The sequence below is a fragment of the Hylobates moloch genome, unplaced genomic scaffold (genome assembly GCF_009828535.3).
Source record: "Hylobates moloch isolate HMO894 unplaced genomic scaffold, HMol_V3 SCAFFOLD_6, whole genome shotgun sequence".
Classification (NCBI taxonomy): domain Eukaryota; kingdom Metazoa; phylum Chordata; class Mammalia; order Primates; family Hylobatidae; genus Hylobates; species Hylobates moloch.
Window position 1 is genome coordinate 139,555,009 of NW_026652281.1, and position 24,616 is coordinate 139,579,624.

Sequence of the window (24,616 nt, forward strand, 5' to 3'; positions counted from 1 at the left end):
CCAAATGCCATTAGCTGTAGTCAGCCAACACCCTGGCACAATCATTTTCTCTTCCCTCTGCCACTGGTCCATGGAAAAACACAGCCTACTGAATGTGTTTTCAAACAACTTAATTTGCTTCTCATTAAGGGGCTGTGTGGTTGGCCATAATGGATAGATGTTTAAATGAGAAATAAGAGTTTATTAAAAATGATAAAGTTTTTATTAAAAATATTAAATTTTGTGATGGGAAGAACTTATTAATGTTGTTTTGTTTTGTTTTTCTTAAATCTGCATGCTGCAGTTGATTTACTCAAAATCAAACTGAGAGCTGCCTACAACATCCCGGTAGTGAAAAAGCCCATCCAATTCAACTTCGTGGTACAACCATACTTTAGTTAAAAAGAAAACCAGGAATAGAACGCAAACTATACCATATTTCAACTATAACTCATGGGGAAGTCATGTTACCTCTCTGAGGCTCAGTTCTTGTATCAGGTGAAAATCATGTGAATATTTACCACACTGAGTCTCAGTTCAGGTGAATATTCACCTCTCTGAGTCTCAGTTCTTTTACCAGATGAAAATCAGGTGAATATTTACCACATTGGGAAGTTGTGGGGCCAAAATGAAATCATAACTGCTTTTTAAAGTCTAAAGTAATCTTAATTAAGCTTTTAAGACCGAGAACTGTTGATTCAAGTCCTAGTTCCTTTAACTCATTAGCTGTGTGGTCTTGAGTAAATTGCATACTTCTCTGGATTTAAGATGTCACCCATAAAAGATAACAATGATTCCTGATAAGACTGTTATGTGAAATAGCAGTAAAGAACCAAATTTAACACCCTGTTGACACTTGATAAAAGGTGGCATTATTATTGTTATGTTTACTAACTTCCCCAAGACCAACATTATGAGAATTAGTATCAGTGAGGTGATCGTAATGGAAAGTATAATACATAATACAAGAAATCTTTGGCAAGAACACAGGAATAAAGCAATAAAGCATGGTAGGGCTGAGAGAGAGAGGAGCTTTTTCTGCTAAATATATAATTACTTTCAACTCATATATTTATATATTGAACAATTTTTGTGGAGTATTTACAGTGTGGCATTAAAAGAATGTTATTCATAATCATTGCTTTCAGGGGCTTAATATATAGATAAATAAATATAAATATATTTATATATGCAAATACATAAAACATTTACATGCAAATTATATGCATGTATAATTTATGTATGTATACACACTGTATTACATTTTAATTTAAAAATTTTGCAGAAAGAGCAACATATCACAAGACAGTGTATGGTAAAATTGAAATGATTGTGACAGACAATAAGTATTCAAGCATAGGAACAATGCCTGCTTTTCACTGTATTAAGTAAACACAATGTGTTATCAACAATATTTATTACAGAAATAAATCTGTCAATACAGGTTTCATTCTGAAAACTTGTTTCTGAGGACTGGAGTTTAGCTTTCTGATTTTGTTGTTCCCCATTTTTCTCTATTCACCTAAATAAAAAGATAAGGGAGAGTTCTCCCCAAAAGCCTATCAGTACATGTCAGCAAATCTATTACCACTCTTATACTTAAAGTCTTTCATATTTACCCCTTTGGCATCTTAAATGGCATGAGGGGCTTCTTTTCCTGCTACTCCCAGGTACACTTACGTAGCCTATGTGCGGTGTTGTATTGCATGACTTATCCCATAGTCACCTGTACAAGTTGTTCTCTCTGCCTATGATAACCCTTCTCCCCTACCTAGTAAGCCCCTACTCATCCATCAACTCTTCATGCAACTGTTTCTTCATCTTTGAAGTTCTTTCATTCCTACTCATTTTTAAAAAAGTGAATTGTTATATTTTGTTCCGCCTCTCCATCATTAATTAACATATTACAATGATCTGATTGCTCATCTATCTTCTCCACTAGACTTACGAGATTTACAAAGACTCGGACTATGTCACATCTCTCCATGGCTCCAGGGACAGTGGCTGGCGAGTTGTAAGCACTTTACAAATAAATCTCTAGCCTATTCTTTCAAATAACTATTGTATTAAACTTGTTATTATGTTGCATTAGACAAGAAAGAAAACATGTGTTTTGAATAAAGACAGCTAATACTACTGAACAATTCTTATATGACAGGTGTTATACTGTTATTTACCCTAGTTTACGAATGAAAAGAAAAAAAATAAGCTGCCAGAGACAGTGAGATTAGATCAACCATTAGATCAAGTAAGAACTGATATAAGGTGACCTATCCAACTGCCACGAGATGAAAGGGCATCAAGGTGGTGATTCAGAGTGATGGAAGCTTTGGGTTGCAGAGAAGAAAATAAAGGTGACAGAGCCACCCACACTAGTACTCTTAACAACACATGTGGTTATTTTATTAATGAAAATGTAAACGTGTTTGATCTATTTGGCAAAGTTGTGGCAACTGGATTCATGAAAATTAAGATGGTGTTCTGCTGGTTTTATAGAAAAAGGCTAAAATTAAAAGAAAAAAGAAAGGGGCTAAAATAGAAATTTCAACTGTTACACATACAAGGGAGATAATTATTTTGGTTAAATGTAACTAATAATTAATAGAAAAATTCCAATTTTTGCTAAACATGGGAAAGTCTATGACCAATAGCCAAGTGACAGAGGCACTTAATCTCCATTTCTTTTTTATTTTTTTTAAGATGTTAATTGGCTTTACTTTTGATTCTAGAATCAGGCAACACCTCATTCTATAAAATAGGAGTGTTCTCACCATTCCTTAATTGATGACTTTTTAAACTACAGATGCTTTTCTTTTACACTTTATTTTTATTTTTACTTTTTTCAGGATCCAGTTGATTGGACTGAATATACTTTATTTTTAAAAGAAACATACATTTAAAAATAAAAGACAAATCAATGATGACTCCCATATTTACATGTCATGGAAACTGATGTGTGAAAATGAGTGAAAACTCCAAAAATAAATAAAATAAAAATTAAAAGGACAGCACTGTCATTGAAAATATATAAAATAAAATAAAGGAATCCTATAGCCTAGACTAGAGTATTCTTTTTGAGTATATAGAAAAAAGGACAGAAAGCTCTCCAGGAACATGGAAGACATTAGTGGGATCCATCCCTAACCTGCTTTCTTTCCTTGCATCTCCTTATCTTTTTGTGTGGAGATAGTGTTAGAACTCACTGGGAGAAGTTCTGCATGAGGATCTTAGGCATGAGAAAGCATAAGGAAGGTCTTTGATGACTGAAATGCAGCAGCGTAAGGCATTTGCCTGTGGCTGTGGAACAACTTTGAAAAGCATCTTTGTCCATCTTAGAATTTAGCTTTCTTTTCTTGGAATGACAACATTGCAGAGGAAGCCAGTGGCAAGATCAGCAAATTCTGAAGATGTCAATGTCCTCTGTATATACCCAATGTGTGAATGTCCATATTCATGTACACCTACACTCAGAACACACAATTTGCTTGTTTCAGAAATCATACTTAGGCCATTATCATTACATGGAATTAACTGAACTGATTTCTTGAGAATAATCATCCTTGATATTGAAAACACAGGCTAGATGCTCACTGAACTTTTGTCTTCATGGAAACACTTTAGAAAGACTAAATTCCTTTAGCAATTGGATGATATGGCTGGGTTCAGGCCAAGAGATGGGCACAGAAGTGATACACACTGCTTCCAGCCCTAACAATAGACTGACTTGTCTAATTTTTTACCTCCTTTCCTTCCCTAAGCCTGTCTGCCCAATCTGCCAAGTAGATAACCCTAGGCAAACCTTGAAGCCTCAATGTGATAGAGACATAAGATATAAGAAGCCTGGGTTCTAGCATCACTCTTGGAAGACAGCCACCTGACCTGTCTCAGACTTCCATGTGAGTGAGAAATAAACTTCTCTGCTAAGGCCATTGAGCCCTTAGAATTTATCTATGACTTAGATTGTCTACTCTGACTAACAGGAAAATTGGCGCAAAAAAATGTGGTATTGCTTTAAGAAAAGCGTGAAATAACTTTTGCTCATCAATTGGGCAGCAGACACTAAGAAAATCAATATCAGATGCTGGAAACATGTCAATGGCATTCAGAGGCAAATCTTTGGTAAAAGTTTTGCTCCAAATCAGCACTTACTACGCCAGCTACAGCTCCAAGGAAAGAGGATTGAGACTAGGGCCCAGGCACGGTGGCTCACGCCTGTAATCCCACCACTTTGGGAGGCCAAGGCAGGCAGACTACCTGAGGTTGGGAGTTTGAGACCAGCCCGGCCAACATGGTGAAACCCCATCTCTACTAAAAATACAAAAATTAGCCAGGTGTGGTGACGGGCACCTGTAATCCCAGCTACTCAGGAGGGTGAGGCAGGATCATCACTTGAACCCAGGAGGTGGAGGTTGCAGTGAGCCGAGATCACACCACTGCACTCAAGCCTGGGCAACAGAGCGAGACTTTGTCAAAAAAAAAAAAAAAAGAAGATTGAGTCTAGAAAGTTCTACGTTAGCCCCTTTCCATGAAGCTAGCAGAACAGCATCTTAATTTCCATGCATGAACTAGATTGTTTTGGGTTAGTTTTGATTGTCTATGTTTAGGAAGCCTTTTCAGAAGTGGAAAGGGTCAGGAAAGAATGAGTCACTTTGCAAACATAGATGAAAATGAACAGAGAATCCGTAAATGCGGTGTCTCTCAGGATTGGAAATTGTAGACTGCAAATATAAGGAATGGGATTTCAAAAGACTTTACCTGATGGAGACCCAGTAAAAACTTCTCAGTAGCTCAGAGAACAGACCAGATGAAGGATTGCATTTTCTATTGAATCCCAATCACTTTGAGATATTTGAGAGAGAAAGAATCATGAGGATGAGAAAGCACAGACATCAATTGGACATAAAAAGTATTTCCAGGATCATCACATAAAGAGATTTAAATATATCAGAAGCTTACCGTGTGGTTGTGGGAACTGTATTTCCAGAAAACTATGTGCCTGCAACTTAAAAAAACAATGCCTGTTTGAGACTTAAGCAGCCTTTGGCATCTATTCCTCTGCCCCTGGGCCAATCGCTACACTATTTCTTCCATTCTTTCTGTTTAAGAATGGAGGTCTGTTTTAGTTATTTTAGCCCTGCCTCTCCTTTGTATATTAAAATGTATGGGAGTGGAGAGCAGTGAACTTTTATTTTTATTCCGTGGGTTGCCAGACCCAAGGCTTCTATATCCAGGCCTTCTAGAAAACAATAACCAACATTTTCCAGGGCCTGAATAGGATTTGGGGGCTGCCATCCTTCTGAAGAGGTGAGTGTTTCCTCCAAGCAAAAGGAGATATGTGGTGACCAGAATGCGTAGGGGGCTATGGCAAAGACAGGGTAGATACTCACCTCACCATTTCCTCTTCTTGGACATAAGGAAGACTATATTTCCTAACCCCGTTTGCAATTAAGTTGACATATATGATTAGTTTCTGGCAAACAGAATGTGGGCATAAATGATTCATGACATTCCAAAGATGGTCCTGACAATACTGGTTGATTCCCATGTTCTCTCTATGCCCTCCTTCCCTGTCATGTCTGCTACTGCTGGCTGGGTAAAAGGGTGAACTGAAAGCCACAGGATACAGATAGGTTGGGTTTCTGAATTACCGTCTGGTGGAGAACCTACATCAGATTGATATTAGCAAAAAGTACACTTTTATTGTATTATACATGAAAATTTATAATTTATTACTTCTATATAACTTAACCTATCCAATGTATACACTTTTATATATAAAAAAGCATACATAGTCACACATGATTATTATTATTGTATGTGTTACTTTATTATCCTACTAGATTCAATTTCTTAATATTCTGTTTGCTAAATCAATTAGTAGGATTCTTATAATTGTTCCACATATATTTCACTAAGAGATGAAAGTAATCCTAACTGAGAGTTACTCTAGTTTAGTCACTGTGGTAGATACTTTAAAATCACTTTGAGTTATGCTATTCCAATTTTAAAGATGAGACAGCTTAAAACATAGAGAAGCTACGTAACTTGCTACTTGAGTGCATATTACTATTTTACATCCAATCCCCTTCTTAAAGTGCTAGCTTTCTTGAGTTTTCCTTTAGAGATATGTCCATCCCCCATTCTCAGTATGGTTGTCTGCATAGAGTTTTACATCCAGACCTACACCTAGACTCTTCCTCACAGATATCAGGTATAGTTCAGATGCAGCATGTGGTTTAAGCCAGTCTGATCACAGTGAATCTTAGAATTTTTATTTAGATTGGGGAAAATAAATTCCCTCTTTATTCTGAATGTTAACCAGAAATGGGAAATTCCCTGGAACTACTGGTGACCAACCATCTTTCAATGACATGAGGAGAAACCATCTGCTTATGAGAAGAAGACAAACAAGAGATGGAATGGATTACATATATCATCATTTGAATTTGTATGCCTTTTGGGACATGAAACTATATTTAAATCATTATGCTCTTCTCTTAGTAAAGACAATGGATCCCCTCTCCATTCATTTAAAGTGCATTTGAGTTGGTTTACCCTCATCTCCAATTTCATGCATCCTAAAATATACCTAAGTCCAGCTAGGTAACAGCTGAACCAATTTTCGAAATCCAGAGCACCATTTCTTTCTCATTTAATGATGCTGTCTTACCTTTCATTTGATAAAATATGGTTTTGTATTAAATTAAGCTATTTGTCTATATTGAGACATTTATAAGGTAACAACTATACATTGAGAATTATGCTAGGAGGGAAATATAAAAGATACAGTATCAGAAGATTACAATGTTACTGAAATGTGAATATCCATTAAGCTGTGAGATAAGTGCACAAAGCAGGATAACCAAGTGCTAAATATTAATCTATTGTTGATCAAATTCAGATAACATTAAAAACCTTAGTAATAATTGGATCAAAATATTTTTATGCAGAATTATTTTAAATAAGCCATTTTAATTGTCCTAGAGACAATATAAGATGATGGAAAACATTTACATGTATTTTATGAAGTTAGCCTAATATAAAAAATATAACTTGACAGATAAGACGTGACATCCAAGTTAGGTTAGAAAAGACAATGCATCTTCTAACTGGTCTTTCTCTGGATCCTTTGGAACTGTGAACCATCATGTAGGAAATCCAGGTACTTTGAGTAACCACAAAAAGAAAACAATGGAGAGAGCCTGAAACTCCATGAGGAGTGGGAGATGACCAGCTTGCCTCTATCTGCTACAACCCCTCACGGTTGGAGTTCTAGCCACTGTGTAATGAGGAACACATGAGGGGAACCTAGTTAGAACCAACCAGACAGCTGTTTCAGAACTACGCACCCACAGAAACCACGAGATATAATAAATGATTGTTGATATTTTAAGACACTGAGATTTGGGTCAATTGGTTTTGCAACAAAAATAAATGCATAAATAATAAGCAAAAAATATAAAATTGAAAGTTTTAAAATTAATTTAATAAAGTTGTCCTAAGCACACATGTACACATGTAAATGCACACACCCATATACACTTGCAAACATATATAAGACAACAGACCATTCTTAGTTTGAATATGGATACTAAATTCACAGAGAACGTACTTTTAAAAACTCAGTAGAATATCAAAAAGAAAAATTGAATTATTCATTTTTAATTCACTTTAAGGGTATATCTGAATCATTCCAAACATGTAAGGATAATGCAACATTATGAGATTATTAATGTCATACCAATGTGAGGAAACATGTCACTATCTTGATAGATGCTAATAAGGCATTTGATAAAATTAACACACATTGTAGATTAAAACAACTCTAGATAAACAAGAATAAAAGAGTTATTTTACAAAGTGATAAAGAGCTATGTGAAACCTAAAGTCTTTTTATCAAGCAGCTCTGCTCCATGCAATAATTTCAGAATACATACACTTTCAATTTTGTATCTTCAGTATTCTATAGGTGCCAGGCATGGTGGCTTATGCCTGTAATCCCAGCTACTTGGGAGGCTGATGTGGGAGTAGGGCTTGAGCCCAGCAGTTCGAAGCTGTGATGTGCTATGATAGCACCACTGCATTTCAGCCTGGATGAAAGAGCAACCCTATTTCTAATATATATATTCACTAAAACAGAGCCTTTTCATAATGTTGTACCTATCATCTATTCCACCACTACTACCACTGATAACAACAGCATCAATAACAACAAATGAGCAAGTTTTCCTACAAAGCTGCTCTTGTGTTCATTTGCTACAGTAGCTCTGAAACTCGAGGGTACACTAAAATCACCTAGAGGATGTCACAAAAAAAACAAGATTGATGGGTTTCACCCCAGAGTTTTTTTATTTAGTAGGTCTCGGATAGGTCACAAGGAATTTCATTTCTAACAAGTTCCAAGGGAATGCTGTTGTGTTGCTCTGGGAACACACACTTTGAGAGAAACATTGAAATTGTTTTAATATTTCACCTCAGTGAAATTTAGAATACAAGCCCTATTCTGGTACAAACAGAGTTGTTCTGAATAGTCTTAATTTTGAACATTCAGAATGGTATGGTATGACTGTTACAGGTGATAAGAGAGAGGAATAACTACATTATAATGGATACTATGTAACCAGAATAGACGTGGTTACAGTATAATTAATTTCTGACACTAAAATTGGTGCTTGGTTTGACATTTTCCTAGGACAGACAGCTCAGTTAAACTCAATAACATTCAGGGCAGCTGCTCTTTATGCCACCTCCTATTTGTACTTCTCACTGTATCTGTTCTTCTCCCTCTTCCAGATAGTTGTGCACTGCTTCCTTCTGCTTCCTTTGTCTGCAATATACTTCTTCAATCCACCACATGGCTAACTCCTACTTTTATTTTTTATTTCATGAGTTGCCAGACGCAAGGTTCCTATATCCATCTTTTTTTTTTTTTGAGACAGAGTCTTGGCTCACATGATCTTGGCTCACTGCAACCTCTGCCTTCTGGGTTCAAGCAATTCTCCTGCCTCAGCCTCCTGAGTAGCTGGGACTACAGGCACGTGCCACCATGCCCAGCTAATTTTTGTATTTTTAGTAGAGACAGGGTTTCACCATGTTGGCCAGGATGGTCTAGATCTTTTGATCTTGTGATCCTCCCACCTCGGCCTCCCAAAGTGCTCGGATTACAGGCATGAGTCTGGCCTATGATTCATCTTTAAAGTCACCTTTTCCAGGAAGTCTGTCTTGAAACACTTTTTTACTGCTGTAAAACATGTTGAGAGCGTTCCTTTTTTCCAATCAGAACACGTTGTGCTCATCTCTATCATACTTAACAGAGCATATTGTTTATGTATCTTCCTGTTTATGTATCTTGGCTGAAACTGTGAGCTCCTGAAGAGTGGGAATCTGACCTTGCTGGTGTTTCTATTTCCAGCCACCAGAATAAGCCCTTGACGATATTTTCAATTAACAAATTGAAAATTAACGATATTTTCAATTAACAAATTGAAAATTAACGATATTTTCAATTAACAAATTGAAAATTAACGATATTTTCAATTAACATGTATATATATATATGTATATAATTTGTTGTTAGCATTGTCAAAATGAACCTGGAGATTGTGTTTTATTTTATTTATAACTTTAGTCAAGTAGCTTTGGAATAGAAATCTATTTATTTGCTTATTCAAATTTAACAGACTCATGTCTATGTGCCAAACACAACGGATATATTAGTGAAGAAGCCCATGAGATTTCTATGCTCACAGGTTCCAACATTTTGTGAAGATGCAGATTAATAAAAAGATGATTACAGATTAGCATGATAAAGGTTTTGATGGGGTAATAAAGACTGACAGATTTATATATGGGGATCAATTAACACAGACTTGGAGGGTTAGGAAAGGATTCATGAAGAAAGTAATTTCTAAAGTAGATGTTATTTTAAAAATCTGTTATCCTTGGGTGTTTTCTCTATTAGTCTTCTATGTTCACATCTGACATAGCAATTATCTATGGATTCATTGTTTGGGCTTCCAGAAAGTTGTACTTGAATATAAAATGAGAATCAGATAGAAGAAATGTATAAGCTAATTATGAGATATCACAGTTTTTACTGTTTTTATATAAATAATTTTAGTTCCTTGTATTTGGAATTTTGAAATATTGTCTCCCTCTTTTCCTACTCTACATTTGTATTCACTCATTTTGCATGCAAATATGCAGATTCAAATCAATGATTGCTTTCATTATAGTGTAGTTATTCCTCTCTCCCATCATGTTTAACTGTCATACTGTGCTGTTTTGAATTTTGAAGGATAACACTACTCAGAGCAACTATATTTGCATCGTAATATAATTATAATAGGGTCTGCATTCCTAATAAGGGGATTTATCACCCTTTTGGTATTACCTTTACCTTTGGATTGTCACTTTAAAGCTTGGGCATCTCAGTGAGGTTTCCTGTGCCCAGGGTGCTGGCATTTAAGAAATTTATCAGATGCCTCAAATGAGACAGTGGCCAGAGGCATAGAAAAGGGTGATGATCACCGACTCAAGCAATAAAATGGAAAGGTTCAGTTCACATTGTGTGCACAATTCTGGAATACCAAAATTGGTATTTAAAGTGTCTCCCATCACCACCAATTTTCTTCTCAATGGACTATTTTTCCTCAGTTAATATTATATCCTATATCTCTAACAGGAAACTATTGACAACATATTAAAGAGGAGATGAAGTTAAAGAGAAGATTTTATTTCCTCATGCAAGAGAAAGTACACATATATTATTAATGAGCAATTTATAAAACGTATAAAAGTTATGTCTTTCTCCTGATGTCACCAGATCATTTTTATTTGTCTGAGTCCAATTTAAGTGGCAATAAGTAATGCTTTATATTGTCTTCCATCTCTGGCTACAAATTAGAGTTACATGGCATGGTAGGCAGAAGAATGGTCCTCAAAGATGTCTACATTCTACTCTCCAAAATCTGTGACAATGTTATTTTCTATTAAAGAGAAATTAAGTTTGTAGATGAAATTAAGGTTAATCATCAGGTGATTAAACAGGGAGATTACTCTGGACTATCTGTGTGAGCACAATATAATCATAAGTGCCCTTAAAAGTGGAAGAGTAATTATGAAAAGAGAACCAGAGGGACAGCAGCTTGTGGTAAACTTGACCTAATTTTGATGGCTTTGAAGTTTGGGTAAGTGGGCCTTGAACCGAGGAAGGCAAGCATCCTCTAAAAACTAGAAATGATGGGAAGATGAACTTACTTCTAGATGCACCCTTCTGACACCTTTATCTTAGCTCATTGAGATCCCCATTAGACTTATGATCTATAGAACTGTACAGTAATAAATTTGTGTTCTTATAAACCACTAAACTTGTTCTGACTTTGTCACAACAGCAGTAGAAATTCAATAAACTTGGGGTTCTTTTAATAGTTATAATGCCCAGGTCACACTCTAGAACAATTATAGAAATTCTGGGGTCAGGAGAAGATACAGGTATCAATAATTTTTTCAGGTTCCCTAGGAAATTCCAATGGGCAGCCATATTTAAGAACTGTTAACTCTAAGCATATTTACGGGTCTTTGTAAGGAATTAAACTGCCTCAAAACCCTTCATTGGTTGTAAAGCTGGGGCCATACATCCTGCCATTCCACACATGGTTTCAGAGTATCAGTATCGTCTCAGATAATGCATTTTCTAAGGTGTATTAACTTTAAAAATGCAGTATCTGGGCCCCAACTTGACCCACCAAATAAGAATCTGAAGGATTTGTATGCACATTAAATTTTAAGAAACAATTAAATAGTGAGCACTGATGGTTGCCCTCCTAATCCAAGATGTCTCTAAGACTTGTAATGATTTTTAAATTATTATAAAGATAAAAATTTTTAAGCATGTCCTCTAAGCTATGGGTTCCCAAATGAAACTCCTTCCTTCCTTCCTTCCTTCCTTCCTTCCTTCCCTCTTTATATTTCTTTCTTCCCTTTTTTCTCTTTCTTTTTCTTTCTTTCTATTCTTCCCCTCCCTTCTTCCTTCCCTCCCTCTCTCTTTCATTTTTTTCTTCCTTTCTCTGTCTCTTTCTTTTTCTTTCTTTCTCTTTCTATTCTTTCCCCTTCCTTCCTTCCTCCCTTCCTTCCTCCCTTCCTCTCTTTCTCTCTTCCTCTCACACTTTCTTTTTTCTCTTTTGATTTATCTGTTATTCTGTGCTTTCACTTTTTATTTGCTTTTTCTTCCTTCTTTTCCTCCTCCTCCTCCTTCTTTTCCTCTTTCTCTCTTTTTCTTCCCTCCACTCCCCATCTCTCTCTCTCTCTTTCTTCCTTTACTTATCTCCAGGGCAAGAGACACATTCCTGACTTGCTGATTCACTACCTAAGTTAATAATATATGTAACTGCAACAAAGACAAAAATTACTTAACCAAATGCATACTACTACCAAATAGAAATATAACTTGAAATGTCAGAAAAATGTACATTTTAATTTATACTCATTGTTCTATTTTTTTAATTTTTGTGAGTACATAGTAGGTATATATATATTTATAAGGTTCATTAGACATTTTGATACAGGCATGCAATGTGTAATGATCATATAAGGGTAAATAGGATATCCATCACCTCAAACATTTATTCTTTCTTTGTGTTGCAAAGAAAAGTACAATTCAATAGTTCTCCTTTAGTTAATTTTAAATGTACAATAAATTATTGTTGTCTGCAGTCGCCCTATTGTGCTAATAGGTACTAGATCTTATTCATTCTATTGAATTATATTTTGTATGCATTAACCATCCACAATCCCCACTGCCCCACTACCCTTCCCAGCCTCTGATAACCATCTGATTCTACTCTCTACTTACATGAGATCAACTGTAATTTTAGCTCCCACAAATAAGTGACAACATATAAAGTTTATCCTTTTGTGCCTGTCTTATTTCACTTAACACAATGTTCTCCAGTTTCATTCATGATCCAGCAAATGATGAAATCTTATTCTTTTTATGGCTGAATAGTGTTACTTTACATATATGTGCCACATTTTTCTCTATCCATTCATTTGTTGATGGACACTTAGGTTGCTTAAAAATATTAGCTATTGTGAATAATGCTGCAATAAACATGAAAATGAAGCTATCTCTTCAATATACTGATTTTCTTTCATTTAAGTAAGTATATACCTAGCAATAGGATTGCTAGATCATATGTTAGTTCTAATTTTAGCTTTTTGAGGAATCTCTAGACTGTTCTCCATAGTGGTTTTACTAATTCACATTCCCACCAACAGTGTACATGGATTCCTTTTCTTCACCTCCTGGCCAGCATTTGTTACTGCTTGTCTTTTGGATATAAGCCATTTTAATTGGGGTGAGATGATATCTCATTGTAGTTTTAATTTGCATTTCTCTGATGATCAATGATTTTGAGCATCCTTTCATATACCTGTTTGCCATTTATTTGTCTTCTTCTGAGAAATGTCTATTCAGATCTTTGGCCCATTTTAAAAATTAGATTATTAGATTTCTTTTGCTATTGACTTGTTTTAGCTCTTTATACAATCTGGTTATTAATCCCTTGTAAGATGGGTAGTTTGTGAACATTTTTCCCATCCTATGGATTGTCTCTTCACTATGTTGATTGTAGCTTTTACTGTGCTTTTTACCCTGATGTGATGTTATTTGTCCATTTTTTCTTTGGTTGCCTATGCTTGTGAAGTACTACTCAAGAAACCTTTGCCCAGACCAATGGCCTAGAGAGTTTTCTGAATGTTTTCTTTTATTAGTTTCATAGCTTGAGATCTTAGATTTAAGTCTCTAATTGATTTTGGTTTAATTTTTACATATGGTGAGAGATAGAGTCAAGTTTCATTATTCTGTGTATGGATATCCAGTTTTCTTAGCACCATTTACTCAGGAATATATCCTTTTCCCCAATGTACCTCTTTGGCACCTTCATTGAAAATGAATTCACTGTAGTATTTTGTTCCATTGGTCTGTGTGTCTGTTTTTATAATAATGTCATACCTTTTTGCTTATTACAGCTCTGTAGTATAATCTGAAATCAAATAATGTAATTTTTCTCAGTTTTGTTCTTTTTGCTTAGGATAGATTTTGCTATGCTGGATCTTTTGTTCTATATAAATTTGATGATTATTTTTTCTATTTCTGTGAAGAATATTACTGGTTTTTGATAGGGATTGCATTGAATCTGTAGACTGCTTTGAGTAGTATGAACATTTTAAAAATATTGACTCTTCCAATCAATGAACACAGAATATCTTTCCATTTTTGTCTATCTTCTTCAATTTCATCTATCAGTGTATTATAGTTTATATTCTTGAGATTTTTTACTTCTTTGCTTAGGTTTATTCCTAGGTAGTTTGTTTTATTTGTAGCTATTGTAAATGGAATTACTTTCTTGACTTCTTTTTCAGATTGTTCACTGTTGGCATATAGAAATGCTACTGATTTTTGTATGTATATTTTCTATCCTGACACACACTTAATTTGTTCATCATTAAAAATAGTTTTTTTGTGGAGTATTTAGGTTTTTCTAAATATAAGATCATATTATCTGCAAACAAGGATAACTTGATTTCTTCCTTTCCAGTTTGTATACCCTTTATTTCATCCTCTTGTCTAATTGTCTAGCTAGAACTTCCAGTCCTATGTTGAATAACAGTGGTGAAAGTAGATACTTTGTCTTGTTCCATATCTTAGAGGAAAGGGGTTCAGTTTCTCCCCATTCAGTATGATATCAGTTGTGTGTCTGTCATATATGGCTTTTATTGTATTGATGTATGTTCCTTCTGTTCCTAGCTTTTGAAGGTTTTTATCATGAAGGGATGCTGAATTTTATCCAATGCTTTCTAAGCATCTATTGAAATGATCATATGGTTTTTGTCCTTTATGTTCTTGATATGGTGTATTACATTCATTGATTTGTGTATGTTGAACCATCATTGCATCATGGGATAAACTCTATATGGTCATAAAGAATGATCTTTTTAATGTGTTGTTAAATTCTGTTTGCTAATATTTCATTGAAGATTTTTGCATCAATGTTAATCAGGCATATTGGGCTGTAATTTCATTTCTTTTTTTTTTTTTCATTTTGTTGCATCTTTGACTTTGGTATCAGGGTAATACTGGCCTTGTAGAATGTGTTCAAAGTATTATTTCCTCCTTTATTTTGTGGAGTAGTTTGACTAGAATTGGTGTTAGTTCCTTCAATGTTTGGTAAAATTCAGGAGTAAAGGTATTAGGTCCTAGGCTTTCCTTTGCTAAGAGGCTTTTTATTACAACTTCAATCTTGTTACTTGTTATTGGTCCATTCACGTTTTGAATTTCTTCATGGTTCAATCTTGGTAGGTTGTGTGTGTCTAGTAATTTATCTATTTCTTTTAGGTTTTCTAATTTATTGGCATATAGTTGTTCATAGTAACCTCTAATGATCCTTGAATTTCTGCAGTACCTGCAGTTTTAATATCTGCATTTTATCTCTGATATTATTTGGGTCTTCTCTTTTTTTATTCTTAGTTTGATATATTAGTTCATTGTCACACTGCAATAAAGAACTACCTGAGACTAGATAATTTATGAAGAAAAGAGGTTTAGTTGACTTACAGTTCTTCAGGCTGTACAGGAAGCACGGCTGGGAGGCCTCAGGAAACATACAATTATTGCAGAAGGGTAAAGGGGAAGCAAGCATATTTTCACATGGAGGCAGGAGAGAGAGCAAAGGAGGATGTGCCACACACTTTTAAAATATCAGATCTCATGAGAACTCACTCACTGTCACAAGAACAGAAAGCGGAAAATTTGCCCTCATGTTCCAATCACCTCCCATCAGGTTCCTTCTCCAACATTGGGAATTACAACTCAACATGAGATTTGGGTGTGGACACAGAGCCAAATCATATCATCTGGGTTAAGATTTTGCTTATCTTTCAAAGAAACAATTTTTCACTGATCTTTTGTATTGTTTTATTCCTTTCAATTTCATTTATTTCTGCTCCTGTCTTTATTATTTAGTTTCTTTGACTTATTTTGGATTTGGCTTGTTCTTGCTTTTTTTGATCTTTAAGACATATTATTAGATTATTTATTTGTAGTGTTTCTACTTTTTTGATGTGGGTGCTTATTGACACAAACTTCACTCTTAGTACTACTTTCATTGTATCTCATAAGTTTAAGTACATTGTGATTCCATTATCAGTTGTTTCAATAAATTTATAACTTTTCTTCTTAATTTCTCCATTGGCCCACTGGTCATTCAAGAGCATATTGTTTAATTTCCATGTTTTGTATAGCTTCCTAAGTTCATCTAGCTATGATTTCTACTTTTATTTCATTGTTTTCCGAGAAGATGCTTGATATTATTTCAATTTTTTTTGAATTTTCTAAGACTTGTTTTGTGGCCTAACATATGGTCTATCCTTGAGAATGATCTTCGTGATGAAGAGAAGAATGTGTATTCTACAGCCGTGGGATGAAATGTTCTGTTAATATCTACTAGTTCCATCTGCTCTATTGTGCAAATTAAGTCAGATGTTTCTATGTTGATTTTCTGTCTGGATGATCTATTCAATGCTGAGAGTTGAGTGTTGAAGTTTCCAGCTATTATTGTATTGGGATCTATTTCTCTCCTTAGCTCTCATGATATTTGCTTATATATCTGGGTGATCCAGTGTTGGGTGCATATATATTTATAATTGTTATGTCCTATTACTTAATTCACTCATTTATCATTATGTAATGACCTTCTTTGTCTCTATTTAGGTTTTGTCTTGAAATATATGTTGTCTGATATACCCACTCCTCTTTTTTGGTTTCCATTTCGATAGAATATCTTTTTCCATCCCTTTATTTTCAGCCTACGTGTGTCTTTATAGATAAAGTGTATCTTGTAGGCAGCAGATCATTGGGTTTTCTTTTTTATCCATTAAGCCACTCTGTGTCTTGATTGGAGAATTTAATCCATTTACATGTTATTATTGATAAGTAAGGACTTACCCCTGTCATTTTCTAGTTGTTTTGTGGTGTTCTTTCTCTTCTTTTCTTTCTTTCTGTCTTCCTTTTTGTAAAGATAATTATCTCGCCAGGGGCGGTGGCTCACGCTTGTAATCCCAACACTTTGGGAGGCTGAGGAGGGCGGATCATGAGATCAGGAGATCGAGACCATGGTGAAATGCCATCTACTAAAAAATACAAAAAATTAGCCGGGCATGGTGGTGGGCGCCTGTAGTCCCAGCTAATCGGAGAGGCTGAGGTAGGAGAATGGCTTGCATGACCAAATTGCCCACTACACCCCACCTGGTGACAGATGAGACTCACTCAAAAAAAAACAGGTGGTATATTTTAATTTCTTTCTTTTTATTTTTTTGTATTTGTTGTATGTGCTTTGATTTGGCATTGCCATGAGGCTTGCAAATAATAGCTTAAAGCCCATTGCTTTAAACTGACAACAAGTTTACAGTGATTGCATGAACAATCAAACAACAAGCCAAAAGAAAAGCAATGAAAGTTTTACACTTTAACTTCATCTTTCACTTTTTAACTTTTTGTTGTTTCTAACTATTTTTATTATACTATGTCTTGAAAAGTTTTGTTTTTATTATTTTTGCTAGTTTCATGTTTTAGCCTTTCTACTGAAGATGTGCATAGTTTACACACTACAAATACAGTATGGTAATATCTTGTTTGTTTGTGTATTTAGTATTACCAGTTGAGTTTTATACCTTCAGATGATTTCTCATTACTGATTATTTTCCTTTTCTTAAAGACTGAAGAGCTCTCTTTAGCATTTCTTGTTGGGCAGGTCTGGTGTTGATGAATGCCTTCAATTTTTATTTGTGTGAAAGTCTTTATTTTTCTTTAATGTTTGAGGATAGTTTCACTGAATGTACTTTCCTAGTAAAAAGGTTTTTTTTTTTATTTCAGCAGTTTAAATATATCATGCTACTCTATCCTGACCTGTAAAGTTTCCACTGAAAACTCTGCTGCTAGACATATTGGAGCTCCTTTGTATGTTATTTGCTTTCTTTCTCTTGCTGCTTTTAGAATCCTTTCTTTGTCCTTGACCTATTGGAGTTCTATTATTAAATATCTGGAGGTGCTCTTATTTGGATTAAATCTGCTTGGTGTTCTATAACCTTCTTCTTATAATTGTATATTGATATCTTTATCTAGGTTTAGAAAGTTATCTGTTATTATCCTTTTGAATAAACTGTCTACCCTGATCTCTCTCTTTCTATCTCTCCTTTGACCGATAACTCTCAGATTTGCTCTTTTTGATTCTATTTTCTAGACCTTGTAGGCATCCTTCTGTCTTTTTTATGTTTTTCTTTTGTTTTCATCTATTGTGCATTTTCAAATAGCTTGTCTTCAAGCTCACTAATTCTTTCTTCTGCTTAATCAGTTCTGCTGTTAAGAGACTCTGATGCATTCTTGGGTATGTCAATTTAATTTTTCAGCTCCAGAATTTTTGTTTTGTTTCTTATAATTATTTCAATCTCTTCATTAAATTTTTCTGATAGAATTCTGGATTCCTTGTATGTTTAATCTTGAATTTCAATGAACTTCTTCAAAACATCTATTTTAAAGTCTCTGTCTGAAAGGTCCTATCCCTGTCACTGGTGCTTGGTGTAGTTTGTTTGGTGAGGTCATGTTTCACTGAATGGTATTGATGCTTGTGGATGTTCATCAATGTTGTGGCATCGAAGAGTTAGGTATTTATTGTAGTCTTTGCAGTCTGGGCTAATTTGTATTTATACTTCTTGGGAATGTTTTCCAAGTATTTGCAGGGACTTAGGTGTTGTGATCTAAGTCTTTGGTAACTGCATCTATGTGTGCATTAGAAGGGACCCCAAGCCCAGAAATGTAGCTCTTGCAGACTCATAGATATAATGCCTTGGTGTTCTAAGGAAGATCCAGGAAAATTCCGTATTACAAGGCAGAGACTCTTGTTCTTTTTCACTACTTTCCCCAAAACAAATGGAGTCTTTCTCTATATGTACTGAGCTACCCGGAGGTGGGTGAGAGGTGAAAGAAGCATCTCTGTGGCCACCATCACTGGTGCTGTGATAGGTCAGATCTGAAACTAGCACAGCACATGTCTTGCCCAAGGTCCACAGTGTACACTCCCTGGCTATCACCTATGTTCACTCAAGACCCAAGGCTCTATAATCAGCAGGAGATAAATACAGCCAGATTTGTGTCCTTCCATTCAAGATGGTGAATTCTCTTTGGCCCTATGCAGGTTCAGAGGTGTTGTCCAGGAGTCAGGATCTGGAGTCAGGAGCCTTAGGAATATACTTGGTGCTCTATTCTACTGCAGCTGAGTTGAAACTGAAGCACAAGGCAATGTCTTTCCCACTCTTCTCTTCCCTTTCCTTAAGTAGAGATGTCTCTCTCCGTGGCAAACACCACCCTAGTCCATGGTGAATACTGCCTGGCTACCTGCATTGTTCACTCAAGGCCCAGGAACTCTACCATCAGCTTGTGGTGAATGTTGTCAGGACTGATTCTCTTCATTCAAGACAGTGGGACCCCTCTGGCTAAGGGCAGGTCCAGAAATGTCATCCAAAAGCCAATCCCTGGAACTGGGGACCATAGGAGCCCCATTGGTACTTTACTCCACTGTGGCCAAGCTAGTGCATAAGCTACAAAACAAGGTGTTTTTACTCTTCTCTCTCTGATTCTCAAGCAGGAGACTCTCCCCATAGCCACTACAGCTGGTAATGTGATGGGTCACACCTGAAGCCAGCACAGCTCTGAGTTTCACCCAAAGTTCATGGCCATTACTACCTGGCTACTGCTGATGATTATTTAGGGCCCAAGCACTCTTTAGTCAGAAGGTGATAAATCCGACCAGAATATTGTCCTTCCCTTCAAGGCAGCAGGCTTCCTTCTGGCCCAGATGTGTCTAGAAATGTCATCCATGAGCTATGACCTGTAGTGGAGGCTACAGGACTCTGCCAGTACCCTATTCTACTGTGGCTGAGCTGGTATCAAAGTTTCAAGACAAATCTCTCTTTATTTTCCCTTCTTTACTCCACAGTGGAGGGAAGGAGCTCCTTCCACAGGTGCAAGCTGTGCTGCCTGAGGCTGGTGTAGGATTGATGCAAGCCCTCCTTTGGCTGTGTCACCTGGTGTCTCACTAGGTTTCATGTACCAGCTTTGAGCTCAGGACAGCACCTGGGCTTGCCCAGGAACTGCAGTCCTTGTGGTGTACACGGCTTTTCAAGTTTATTTAAAGACTCATAGCATTTAGCACACAGTCATGGGGCTTATTGGAAATCAGATTCCACCTACTGGGATGGACAATTTGCCTCTGGCTAGGCTGGTCTAAATGTTCCTTCCATGGGTGTCACTTGAGTTCTGCTTTGTTTGCTTTCTGCTGTGACACAGCAGAACTGAGTTCCAATGCAAAGTGCTACAGTCACTGCATTCTCCCTCTCCAAAGCACAAGCACACAGATTCTCTCTTTACACCATGTCACTGTTGCCAAGGGATGGATGAGGGGTGATTTAAGCAATTCAAGACTGTGTTTCTCACCCTGTTTAGTGCCTCTTTCCTAAATATGATGTTAAAACCAAGTATTGTGATGTTAAAACCAAGTACTGTGATCACTCCCTTCTAATCATTTTTTTTTTGTGTGTGGATAGTTATTCAATTTGGTGTTCTTGTTGAGGGAGGATAATTGCTGGAGGCTTCTATTCAGCTATCTTGATCTGCCTCTTCTTCCATAGCTCCATTTTTTTCCTGACAAATGTTTTTACCTATTGATTGGAATATGCGATATTTTGTTACATGCATAGACTGTGTAAGGATCAAGTCAGAGTACTTGGGGTATCCATCACCTCCAGTATTTATCACTTCTATATGTTGGGAACATTTCAAGTTCTCTCTTCTCTTTTGAAATATGCAATACATTGTTGTTAAGTATAGTTAGTCTATTCTGCTATCAAGCATTAGAACTTATTTCTTCTATCTAACTGTATGCTTGTACCCATTAACCAAATGTTCCTTATCCCCAACCATCCACCCACACAACTTTGCCAGCCCATTCTGTGGCGTGAGTTGTCGTGTCTCCTTTTTCACTTCAGACTGAGTTTGAGCTCTCTCTTTTCTTTTTTTTTTCTTTTTTTTTTTTTTTTTGAGACGGAGTCTTGCTCTGTCGCCCAGGCTTGAGTGCAGTGGCGCAATCTCGGCTCACTGCAAGCTCCGCCTCCCGGGTTCACGCCATTCTCCTGCCTCAGCCTCTCCGAGTAGCTGGGACTACAGGCGCCCGCCACCACGCCCGGCTAATTTTTTTGTATTTTTTAGTAGAGACGGGGTTTCACTGTGGTCTCGATCTCCTGACCTCGTGATCCGCCCGCCTCGGCCTCACAAAGTGCTGGGATTACAAGCGTGAGCCACCACGCCCGGCCTTTCTTTTTGGTTTATCTAGCCAGCTGTTTATTATTGATTTTGTTTATCTTTTCAATAAATCAAGTTTTCATTTTGTTGAAACTTTGTATTTTTTTGTTTTTATTTTGTTTAGTTCTGCTTCAGTACTTATTATTTATTTTCTTCTACTAAGTTGGAGTTCAGTTTATCCTAGTTCCTTGAGGTGCATCATTATTTTTTTTTTTATTTTGACTCTTTCTACCACTTTGATGTAGGCATTTATTGCTATAAAGTTCCTTCATAGCACTGCTTTTTCTCTATTCCAGAGGTTTTGTTATGTTGTATATCTGTTTCCATTTGTTTCAAGGCTTTTTTATTTTAATTTCTTTCTTAATTACTTCCTTGACCCAATGGTCATCCAGGAGTTAATTTAGCATGATGTTGAATTTCCATGTATTTGTACTCTTTCCCATGTCCCTCTTAGTATTAATTCCTTTTTAATTTTACAGTTGTCTGGGAAGATACTTCATATAATTTTGATTTTTAAAAATTTCTTTAAATTTGTTTTATGTCCTAATATATGGTCTATCATGGAGAATGTTTCATGAATTGATAAAAATGTGCATTCTGCAGCTGTGGGATGAAATGTTCTGTAAATGTCTGTTAGGTCCATTTGGTTTAATTGCAGTTTAAATCCAATGTGTCTCTGTTCGTTGTCTGTCTAGATGATTTGTCTGATGCTGAGAGTAGGGTGTTCAAATCCCCAGCTCTTATTGTATTGGAGTCTATCTCTTCTTTTAGCTTTAATAATATTTGATTTACATATTTGTGTGCTCTGTGTTGGCTGCATATGTTTAGAATTGTTATATTCTCTTGCTGAATTTATCCCCTTAGCATTATATATGACCCTCTTTGCTCTTTTTACTTCTTCTGACTTAAATTCTGTTTTATCTGATATAAGTATAGCACTCCTCCTCAATTATGGTTTCCATTTGCATGAAATATACTTTTCCAACTTTTACTTTCATTCTAAAATTGTTTTTACATGAGATTAGTTTCTTTTATACAGCATAGACAACATATAGCTGCGCCTGGGTTTTTTTGTTTGTTTGTTTGTTTGTTTTTAATCCATTCAATAAGTCTGCATCTTTTAAGTAGAAAGTTTAATCAATTTACATTTAATGTTATTATTGATATGTGAGGGTTGTTCCTCATTGATTTCTCATTGTTTTGTATATCCTTTGTTCTTCTCTTTCCCTCTTCTTGTTTGTCATTTTGGCTTTTTTTGTTGTTGTTGTTGTTGTTGTTGTTTTCTGGTGTTTTTTTGTTTTCTGCAGTGGTAACATTTGAATTATTTCTCTTCTTTAATTTTGTGTTTGTTCTATCAGTGGGTTTTGAACTTTCATGTGTTTTCATGATGATAAATAGCATCCTTTTGCTTCCAGGTATAGTACTCTCTTTTTTTTTTTTTGGGTGGAATTCACTTTTATTTATTTATTTTTTATTTTTATTTTTTTTTATTATACTTTAGGGTTTTAGGGTACATGTGCACAATGTGCAGGTTTGTTACATATGTATCCATGTGCCATGTTGATTTCCTGCACCCATTAACTCATCATTTAGCATTAGGTGTATCTCCTAATGCTGTCCCTCCCCCCTCCCCCCACCCCACAACAGTCCCGGGAGTGTGATGTTCCCCTTCCTGTGTCCATGAGTTCTCATTGTTCAATTCCCACCTATGAGTGAGAACATGCACCCAGATTCATAAAGCAAGTCCTCAGTGACCTACAAAGGGACTTAAACTCCCACACAATAATAGTGGGAGATTTTAACACCCCACTGTCAACATTAGACAGATCAACAAGACAGAAAGTTAACAAGGATATCCAGGAATTGAACTCAGCTCTATATAAAGTGGACCTAATAGACATCTACAGAACTCTCCACCCCAAGTCAACAGAATATACATTTTTTTCAGCACCACACCACACCTATTCCAAAATTGACCACATAGTTGGAAGTAAAGCTCTCCTCAGCAAATGTAAAAGAACAGAAATTATAACAAACTGTCTCTCAGACCACAGTGCAATCAAACTAGAACTCAGGATTAAGAAATTCACTCAAAACCGCTCAACTACATGGAAACTGAACAACCTGCTCCTGAATGACTATTGGGTACATAATGAAATGAAGGCAGAAATAAAGATGTTCTTTGAAACCAACGAGAACAAAGATACAACATACCAGAATCTCTGGGACACATTCAAAGCAGTGTGTAGAGGGAAATTTATAGCACTAAATGCCCACAAGAGAAAGCAGGAAAGATCTAAAATTGACACCCTAACATCACAATTAAGAGAACTAGAAAAGCAAGAGCAAACACATTCAAAAGCTAGCAGAAGGCAAGAAATAACTAAAATCAGAGCAGAACTGAAGGAAATAGAGACACAAAAAACCCTTCAAAAAATTAATGAATCCAGGAGCTGGTTTTTTGAAAAGATCAACAAAATTGATGGACCGCTAGCAAGACTAATAAAGCAGAAAAGAGAGAAGAATCAAATAGACGCAATAAAAAATGAAAAAGGGGATATCACCACCGATCCCACAGAAATACAAACTACCATCAGAGAATACTACAACCACCTCTATGCAAATAAAGTAGAAAATCTAGAAAAAATGGATAAATTCCTCGACACACACACCCTCCCAAGACTAAACCAGGAAGAAGTTGTATCTCTGAATAGACCAGTAACAGGCTCTGAAATTGTGGCAATAATCAGTAGCTTACCAAGCAAAAAGAGTCCAGGACCAGATGGATTGACAGCCAAATTCTACCAGAGGTACATGGAGGAACTGGTACCATTCCTTCTGAAAGTATTCCAATCAATAGAGAAAGAAGGATTCCTTCCTAACTCGTTTTATGAGGCCAGCATCATCCTGATACCAAAGCCTGGCAGAGGCACAACCAAAAAAGAGAATTTTAGACCAATATCCTTGATGAACATTGATGCAAAAATCCTCAATAAAATACTGGCAAACCAAATCCAGCAGCACATCAAAAAGCTTATCCACTTTGATCAAGTGGGCTTCATCCCTGGGATGCAAGGCTGGTTCAACATATGCAAATCAATACATGTAATCCAGCATATAAACAGAACCAAAGACAAAAACCACATGATATGCTGGTTCAACATACGCAAATCAATAAATGTAATCCAGCATATAAACAGAACCAAAGACAAAAACCACATGATT